We start from the raw sequence: 10,510 nt of genomic DNA, 5'->3' as shown, positions 1-10,510 counted from the left end.
ATTAATGAAATGATATATCCCTCCGATTAAGGATGGAGAAATTTGGAGTTGGACTAATAGGCCGTGATAATTTATTCATTTGGTGGAGTTATAATTGAACTCATGGTTGTCAATTGGAAAAAGATTTGGGGACTATGAGATTTCAAGAATTGATTAGACCTATTATAGTTCATGGATATAAGCACGTGAATTAACTCGAGAGTGAGTGTCAATGATTACTATAATTGATGTGTGGTCATGAAGTAAGAAGTTGGTAAACAAATATGCTTTAAGGATGAGCTTGAACTTTGCTATGCATAGAAAAAGAGGGAGCCAAGGGATTAAAGGACTAAATGTGGAATTGACAGCTTGAGGTTAAATGACTTGGAAATGTCGAATCTATTCTAAGTGCCATATGAAGTTCTATAATTGAGATTGATTACGAATTACTTGAAAGATCAATTTAAAAGTTTATTCGGTTCAAAGTGTGGCCTAGGATACGAATGATCAGTCTTGAAGGTGATCTCCCCAAAGTAAGGAATTTAGAAAATGTTGATGCTTGGATATACTCTAAGAGAGAGAACTTCTGCATCCTAAGTTTAAGACAACTTTGATCTTATGATCGCAAAGGCAAGATGTAATAACTAAGTAAATTTTTCGCTTAACAAATGTGATTGGTTATTGATGGATAAAGTCAAGATCTTAACATTTAGCGGTGTACAATTTGATAATTATGTATTTAAGAGTTATTTGGAGACAATTCCTTCATCAAATTTGCACTAAATGCTATGGTAAAGGCATATCAATGTCAATATAGAAATGTATCCAGGAATGATCTTAACATATCACCAAAGGAGAATTAAACATGTTGAAATTAATGTTTTAATAGTGTGCATATGATCGGAAGCTAGTTTATAAGTTGTAGTTTTCATGATCATGAATATATAAAGATTATCAATATATGGACATACACTTGGAGTTGTTATTTACAAGTTTGAAGTATTTAAGATATGATTAAATGGAATTGGCATTAGTTAAGGTACATAAATCTTTTAATTAAATTCTATGGAGTATGCATGATAGTAGAATGGAGGAATATAGTGTCATGATACTATATGGTGAAGTTACTATACAATATGGAAAGAGTGTTCTAAAGTGAGATTTATTAACTGATGATAAGTGATGTGTAATTTGAGATACATGTAGCGATAAATAAATTTGGAGATTTTTGCTTAATCAAATTTGTACTAAATGATATGGTAAAAATATATGAATGGTAGCTACAAAATAAATACGTTAAATCAATGTTCTGATCACCCACTTGTGATAAAAAGTTAGTCTTGCTAATTGTGGTATAGACTCAGAGGGAAACCACACGAGTATGAATAATTGAGGTAATAGTTTTAAAGGTGGAAGAGTTGCTGGAATAAAGTGAATTCAAATAGTTGCAACGCCACAGTACTAACTATCAAACGCTGTTGCGTTAAGAACCCCTAATGGCTAGAAAGCAAGAATAAATTATGAGCGGCATAAAGATGAAACTCACGAGTTGAAATATGGTTATTGGTTTTGATGCTAAGCTTTATTGTTGGAGTCTTAAGTGCATTGGGGAGGTATTAAGATAAAGATGATGAGTGAAATTGCAAAGTTTCTTTATTGCCTTATGTATGGGCATGTAAGGGAAAGAAAAGTTAGAGAGTTTTTGAGATGGCTACATAAAAATAAATAAATTAACACGTGGAGTGTTAACAGGAATAATATGTTGACTAAAGTCAAATCTTAAGAAATAAAGTGAATCTTGTAAAAGGTTAAAGAGGAAGTGAGGGAAAGGTTAGATGAATATATGAGATGTTGATAAGAGATGTCAATACCAAGTGATGAGAGTGTGAATGGAGATTTCAAGAATGATATAGCAAATGAGTTTATATAGAATATTGTTATGAGAATGTACTAATCTTGTCTTGACTTTGTTGAAAGGAAAGGATTAGTGACAGCACAAGTAAATTACGGGGTATGATAGAAACCCTTGGAGATAAATTGAAGCATGAGTAGTTGGGCATGCCTTTATGGAAATGATATACTTGGAGTATGAAAGAGCAAATAAGTGATTAAGTGTTTCAAGAATATTTAAACACCTTTGAGGAAGAATTATAAATTATACGAGATGAGTATAAGATGTGCGATTTTGAAACTTGCTGAGGAGCCAAATGGCTAAGTCACAAGTTAAGTGATCATATGTTGTGAGACATAAGTCTAAGGTAGATATTCCCAAGGAAATACTCAAGAAGAGTTTTGCTACGGATTTTGTGGAAGCTAGCACTAAATTATGTGGCTGTAAAAAAGAAGCCGTAAGTTGGAAGTGAAATTCGTATTGACATTGAAAAGTACTTAGAAGAACCTTATTTCAAGTCTTACAGTTTTAAGTACAAACTCCAGATTGGTCTAGGGAGAATGATATCACATTAGTATGGAAGAACAGAATAAAGGATGAATGAAGATAATTTGGATAATGAAGCTTGATAATGAATAAAAGGGAATTTAGTCCAAGGCATGTGAACACATGGATCTCTATACATAATGAGAGATGTCGACATTTGAAAATGCATGTACATATGTATATATGAAATTGTTAATTTTACTAACTAAAGTGAAGAATGGTTCTTAGTAATTGGGAGATTCTGAAATAGTGTCCAAAGAGGTCAGCAAACTAAAGTGTTAACAGACATGCAATGAACGATTAAAGTTATGAGTGACTTTGAAGGTAAACCTTGGATTGTTTAAGTTCTTAATGGAACTCTATTAAAGAAAGGGTATGGACCAGTATAAGATGAATGAATTAAGGTTGAGAAATTTGGTATGGAGCAAATTAATAAAATGATGATTAGGTATACATAAGTAAGTATGATATGTGATCAAAATCGGTGTAATTTAGATGAAGTTATGGTTCAAATTTAATAAGAGTGATAAAGGTATGCTTGGTGACTCGATATAAGAAATCATGATTGTGAAAAATACTGCTGATCTGGTTTCAAAGGATGATAATTGCCATAAATAAAGCATTTAATTGAACTGAAGGTGAACGAGGTAAATAAATTGAATGTCCCTATAGAAGGAAAAAGGAATAGGATCATAGAAGGAGATTGTTAACACAATATCAACGTGAATTCGAGGACGAATTCTATTTAAGTGGGGGAGATTGAAATGCCCCATACTTTGATATGGTGATAAATAAAGTTGGTCGGATGCGAATAGAGACATAATAAGGAACTTTAGGAACCAAAGAGATAAGACAAAATTTTTTTTAAAAAATAATATTTTATTAATAAAATAATATTAAAACATTAAAGCCGGATGTCGAAATCAGTCATGAAGAAGGATCACATGGTTGATCCAAGTGGGGGAGAAGATGTCAAGCTTGACTCTGTAAAATATTTGTCATGACATACATGTGATGGATAGCATGTTTGCATGCTAGGAGAGTCTCGAAAAATTTACAAAATTCGGTATTATACTTAGAGGTACAATAAAGTTGATTTAAGTCTCGAACTAAATCAAATAAAGATTTTAGGGTGAAATTGAAAATTTTAAAGTCCCAGAATGGTTTAATATGGTGATTTGGAGTTCAATGATCAATTTGGAGTCAAATCGAAATTTTCACTATCTAGGGGTAAAATGATCATTTGCCACCTAAGGACACAATGGAAATTTTTAGAAAAGACTTTTTTTTGGCCCCATTTGACTTATTGGAGTATAATTTGAGGGTTTGGCAGTGAAAAAGTTTATTTTCGGTGATTTTTAGAGTGTAGGGGTAAAATCGTAATTTTACCACCCGTGGATAAAATTTGAGATTTTGAGAGAATTTAGATCAAATTGGAGAATGGTATGAGTATAAGGGATGAAAAATATGTCTATGGGAAATTTTTCAGTTTTTGAGGTAAAAATATAATTTTTGACTTTTACGGGGGTAAAAGTGTAAATTTTAAAAAAATTACTCCACCAAGACTTTGGATAAGTTTGAGAATTTTATCTAAGCTATGGATATGTGGGACAAGTGTATGATGAAAATTTGGAAATAAATGGATGGCTAGAATTTAAGGAATTAATAAAACAAAAAAAAATGAATAAAATAATATTATATTATTTTAGCCTTTAAAAATGTCAAAATTTCCAGAATTCTCATCTTCTTCAAGCCATCCAAACCAGGAAAGAAAAGGAGGGAAAAGAAATAAGAACCCTAGTTGAAAAATTTGGGGAAAATCAAGAGAAATCAAGAAATCAAGCATTAAAAAGGTAAATTTCATTGATTTTCCTTGTGATTTTCACTACCCATGCATTTTTTTCTCATTTTCATGCAAAATTAGAAAGTGGGTATGGACACCCATGCTGGCCAAACCTCCATGGATGAGTTTTGAGCTTGAGTTTTGGTTGATTTTAATTGAATTAAGTGATTTTAGTTAGGTTATATTGAAATATAGCAAAAATAAGCTAGAGAAATAATTTTCTCCCATTGAAACCCATTATGCTGAATTTTCTAGGGGAATATTGGCTGCTGATCTTGATGTTTATTTGAGGAATTATGATGAATAATGATGAATTATGAGCCTAGAAAAATAATGAGAATTTTCGAAGCAAAAATATGAATTTTTACCCACTAGGGGTATTTTCATAATTTGCTATCGGGACTGATAATTTGCACCACACTGAGGGACATTAAGTCAATTTGGGTGCAATTGAGGTATAGAAACTGAAAAAAATTAATTTGGAGTTTAAACGGATGCGTATATCGATTTATCCGGTAAAAGACCGAAATAGGCTAACACCGCGTTTAGGCAAAATTTAGACATTTTTGCATATCATATCATGCATATACATCGAGCCTAAAATAGCTTATGACTGTTAGACACAATTTAATTGAAATATGTGTCATGGATTATGGCTAGGTGGTGATCCATTGGATACGGGTAAAGGACTGTACCTGCGGACTAAAAATAGGAGTATTTCTACTCCTGATACTGTGAGTAACCTTATCATCATTTTAATTATCTAAAGTATGATTTTAATCGATTTTGATGGAATTTTATGAAAATGAGTTTAAATGGTTAATTTTTGGTTTTACAAATAAAATATGTTTAAATAAAATGATTTTATAAATTGTCTTGAAACGAAATAACGATTTTGAAAAATAAAGTAATTGGAGACCACTGGTATGTTGTAGATTTATGATTTGAATAAATGGCTTATGATAATATTTGCATGAATGGCTGAATTGGTATTTATGTTGAAATATATGAAATGTGTATTTAGCCTTAAAAGGTTGTGAATTACAATAATTACCATGTCATGCTAAAATGAATTTTATTGTATGGTGGGTTATTTAACTAGCCACTACAGTAGGCGGGTTTTCGTGGGCCAACTTATTAGAGGGCATGGTAAACCCCGTTATATCTTACCTCAGTATGAGAGGCGCGGGTGGATAACTCTTGAGGCTAACAGTTTTAGAGTTCACTTCACGCCGAACCACCTCGTGATGATGAACTCTGCTAACGTCAAGGAACGACTATATTTTCAAAATAAAAACATGATTTATGTGTTCAAAACTTTTTAACAGCCTTGGAGAACTCGGTTGGGATAGCCCTCGATCAAGGTATCCCTGATAACTAAGTATGATAATGATTTTGGCACGAGCCAAAGTTTTAAGAAGTTCATAAGCCATATTGATTACTTGATTTAAATAAATTGATTTCATTTGGTTGAAATAAGTCGAAAGATGATAAATTACAATTAAATGAAATGTTTTAATAGTCTCCTTGTACTCGCCTTTAGATATTTTAAATGATATTTGTTTACTCACTGGGATTATATAATCTCACCACCCTCCTTTCCATCCATTTCAGGCTCAGGATAGTCGGTAGATAGCTCATTTCTTCGAGGATTACAATTGGACTAGCATCATCAAAATATGTAGGTTTATCTCTCTAGATACTTTTGGTCATTCGTGGGCTCACGTGTCACTGCAAATTTAATTTTATACTTTGATTATCTGTATTACAATATATATGAATTTATTTTGCTTTTACGTTGTAAAAAATTATTTATGTAGTGTTCTTAAAATATTGTTTTATGAGAAAATTAAATATTTTATTAAATATTTTTATTTTATACTAATAGTCATAATTTCATTTTAAACGAATGTTTTAGACATCCAAAATTATTTCTGATTATGAAATATGTGTTTTCCACTTGCATACTACATTTTTAATTGATTTTGAGATTTTTGAAAAAAAATAACCAAAATACCCCTGTGAGACGAAAATTATTATTTTATTTGTTTTAAGTTGAAAATTGCTTAAAATCTTGTAGAACGCGATATTCGGCAACGGTTACTCACAGGGGAAATGAGAAGCTGATATTAAAGCCTTGCGGGATTTCGGTTGACATTTCGGGTAATGAGTGTTGATCAGGGCATTACGGCGGTTGTCACGAGCTCGATAGGAGTTCCGGGTCGTGACAATTATTAGGGAAATTATATTTTTTTTCAAACTTATCTTTTTTATTTGATTCGAGTTTTTTCTCTTAATTTATTAAATACCTTTTAGAGTAATTTTAATCAAAATTAAAGTTTATATAAGTTATTTTTCAAAACAGCTTATTTATAATGAGAGCTTATGAAAGGTAAATTTATCAAACAACTTTAACTTAATTTTAAAAGTTATTATTTTTTATAAGAGTTTTATAATAACTTTTAAACTAAAAAAAAAGGTCAGGCCAAACATGCTTTTATACTAAAAATAGTAGTATAGGTTTGCTGAACATTAATATTTAACTTAAAATGTTTAAAAAAATAAAAATATTAATATTTAACTAAAAAATTTAACTTAAAATATTAATATTAAATTATTAAAAAAATATTTTTAATGAAATCATTCAATGCAATTAAAATTTTTATTTATAAATTGAATAAATCTTACTAATAATTATAATAAAAAATGTTTCAATGATTGTCACTTAATGAATACACATTTATAAATATAAGTTGTAACACTCCCGATTTTCAATATGAACTCTTTTTACTTGAGACTATACTTGTGTGTCAAAAGAATGAGTTTTTTTTTTTAAATACGATATATATTTGAGGACCTTTGATAATGTGTAGAATATGTTAAGTATAGTGAAAATTGTGAGAAATAACCCTTCTCATAAGCTCAACTCAAAAATGGCCATCATAATAATTTTAACTGTTTTTACATAATTTTTGACATGACTTGACAACAATGCCTTTTAAACAATTTCAAACAAAGCAAATGGTCACTATAATACCCCGTACTTTGATATGGTAGCTAATAGAGCTTATTGGATACCAATTAAGGTTAATTAAAGTGTTTAAGAGTGTTGAAGGGTAAAAGGAATATTTTATAATAAAATATTCCATATTTGATAAAATAATAATAAAATAATAATATCTTATTAAGGTCGAAGTTGTGGAGTTAAAGAGGTGCTATAGAGCTAAACTAAAGCAAAATAAGATGTTTTGGAGCCCTAAAAGGCTAGAGAAAATTTTTGAAATAAGATAATAATTTTTGGATAAAATAATATTAAAATAATATCAATGTCAAATTGGTTATATTACTCGCAGAATGTGTGATTTGTACAATTTGTTTAAGTGGGGGAGTGGAAGTAAAGAAGAATTTTGAAGAAAGCTTTAATGGGGCCCACGTTTTTTCATTAAATTAAAGTGAAAAAGAGTAAGTATATATTTAAATATTATGGTGACACTTTGGAGGAATATGAATTTGATATTCTATTTGTACAAGTGTAAAGAAGGAAAAATAGAAGGGAATTGAAATAAAAGAATGATGGGAGGATCTAATTAAAAAGAATAAGAAGTTGAAAGGTGGAATTGTAAATAATGAAAAGTTAAGAGAATATTTGATGTATATATTTGTGTTAAGAAAAGCAAGATGAAATTCAAGTAGGATGCAAGTGAAATGCAAGTGAGATTACTTAGCTTGATGGAATTTGCATGTGAAGTTACTATTACATGCAAATTATTGCATGAAAAAAAAAATGAAGTTAGTGGGAAACATGTGGGACCCCACCATGTGAAAGTTGATAAAGAGAAAAAGAACAAAAAGTATTTAAGTGAAAGAAAACCATGGTTTGGCAAAGATAGCACATGGTAAACAAAGTAAGGATGGTAATGTGATTTGAAAAGAAAAAGGTATAATCTTAGCATGAAATATTATTGGGTGATAAGGTGGCATTAAAAGGAAATGTATGTGAAATGAAATGCAAATGAAATAAAAAGAAAAATGCCAAAAAATTACTAAGCTTTGGGTAATCCGCCCATGAGAGAAATGGAAAGGAAAGGGCACTTTTACAAGGCCATTTCAAACTTGTTCCTTGTTATGTCCGCCCATACCAAAGTGGAAGCAAACAAATGAGTTGTCTTGAGAGATCCGCCCCATTTTGGAAGAGAAATGAAAAGAAAAATGGCTTTGTGAGGCTTTCACCCTAAGAGAAGAGGAAGAGTTGAGAGAAAAGAAAGAGAGAATCGACCTTGAAAGCAAAAAGAGGGAAGAAAGGTGAAAAAAGAAAAGAGAAAGGAGAAAAAAGAAAAAAGCTTGGAGGAGGCTTGGTTTTGGAAAAGATTGGAGAAAAGTCGAAAGGTTTTCTCTTGCATGCCATTGTTGGAGCTTGAAGGAGAAAGTGAAGGTTCAGCTTGGTGATTCTAAGGTAAGAAAGGTGAAAGTTATCATTTTGTTTGAATGCATGCCTTTTGAACTGAATGTAATGTGAGATTGTGCTTATGGTAGCTAAGAAATATCAAGGAAAAAGACTAGAAATGACAAGGAAGAACATGGATCATCCACGGGTTCAACCAAGTTATGGTAAGTAGAACTTTGATTTTGGTTATGGATTTTTTGAGGAAATGAGTTGGTAATTGTGTGAGAATGTTTGTGGCAGCAAAGATCCTCCAAGATTTGAAATAAATAAATCCATGCATGTGGGTTGATCTTAGAAGTATGGTGATTTTGAGCAAGACAAGTAATGGGTAAGTGTTTTGAACCTTGAGATCATAAATGGAAAGGAGAAATAAGATGTGCATTGATTGTTTATGCTTGTGGTAGTAATGGTGACCAAGGATGTGAGGAGTTTCTGAACTATATGTGCAATCCAAGCTAAAGACCGAAAGGTAAGCCTACAATGTGAGTACATTATGTTGTGTTGGCTTTGGTTGGTTGAAAGTATGTGGATTGCATGATAAATTATTATGAATGATGAGGATGAAAAATGTGAAATTAAATTAAGGATTAATTGATTGAAGTGTTGCCAGTACATGTGGGCTCGAGGGGAGTACCGGGTCGTGACAACCGTCACGATGTCCCGATAGGCACTCATTACCCGAAATGCCAACCAGAACCCCGCAAGGCTTTAATATCAGTTTCTCATTTTCCCTGTGAGTAACCGTTGCCAAATATCATGTTCTACGAGGTTTTAAACTATATCCAACTTAAAACAATAAAAAAATAATTTTTGTCTCATAGGGGTATTTCAATCATTTTTCCTCAAAAATTTCGATACCAACTAATAATGTAGTATATAAGTGTAGAACACATATTTCAAAATCAAAAATAAATTTAGATGTCTAAAACATTCGTTTAAAGTGAAATTATGACTGTTATAATAAAATAAAAATATTAAACAAAATATTCTATTTTTTTATAAAACAATATTTTTAGAACACTGTGTAAATAATTTTTACAGTGTAAAAGCAAAATAAATTCCTACATATAGTTGTACAGATAACTAGAGTATGAAATTTAATTTACAGTAACATGTGGATCCCCAAATGACAAAAATGAACGAAGGCTGCAAACCTACAGTTTTTGATGAAGTAAAGCCAACTGTAGCCTTCGACGATATCAGCTATCTACAGCTTATACTGAGCCTGAAATGGGTAGAAAGGAGGGTGGTGAGATTATAAAATCTCAATGAGTAAATAGACATCATCATAAACATCTAGAGTTGAGTACATGGAGACGATAAAATAAATCATTGTAAATTGGGTCACAGCATTAGAACACATTTCATTCAAAATACGTAACTGTCGTAATGTGAAGGTCCGGGAACCTGACCGCTAGACGTGGTGTGATTTGGGAGTCGCCACCAATTTTTTTTCCTAGGTGTGATTGGCCACCCTATTTTGTCATACTCAACGAAATCTTAAATTAATTTTAGGTCCATCAAAAGAATGATAAATTGGTCTACATATCTTTTATATTTGGGTTTGAGAGTACGGTTATGCATGGAGAAGGATTAACTCCCCTGTGACACCCATTCCACAAACGGTACCATTTAATCATATATTATCCTAACCCATTAATTTTATTCTTATGTTTCCTTAATTGTTATTTATTTATTTCATCTTTTATTAGAATATTTTATTTCATTTTTTACGAGTTTAACATGCACATAATGCAATTGTGAAATGCGTGGCATAAAATCAGGATAATGCCAAACGAAAATCCTT

General features: G+C 31.2%; 1 long non-coding RNA gene across 1 annotated transcript; it reads left to right on the top strand.

Annotated features, from left to right (window-relative positions):
• LOC108662526 lies at positions 8,478 to 9,253 on the top strand. The gene is made up of 4 exons (XR_001928407.1): positions 8,478 to 8,712; positions 8,793 to 8,867; positions 8,944 to 9,031; positions 9,108 to 9,253. It is a non-coding gene; the product is annotated as an uncharacterized LOC108662526 (long non-coding RNA).

The sequence above is a fragment of the Theobroma cacao genome, chromosome 6, assembly GCF_000208745.1.
Source record: "Theobroma cacao cultivar B97-61/B2 chromosome 6, Criollo_cocoa_genome_V2, whole genome shotgun sequence".
Lineage (NCBI taxonomy): Eukaryota > Viridiplantae > Streptophyta > Magnoliopsida > Malvales > Malvaceae > Theobroma > Theobroma cacao.
The sequence above is the reverse complement of the archived record's forward strand: the minus strand, read 5'-3'. Positions and strand labels throughout refer to the sequence as shown.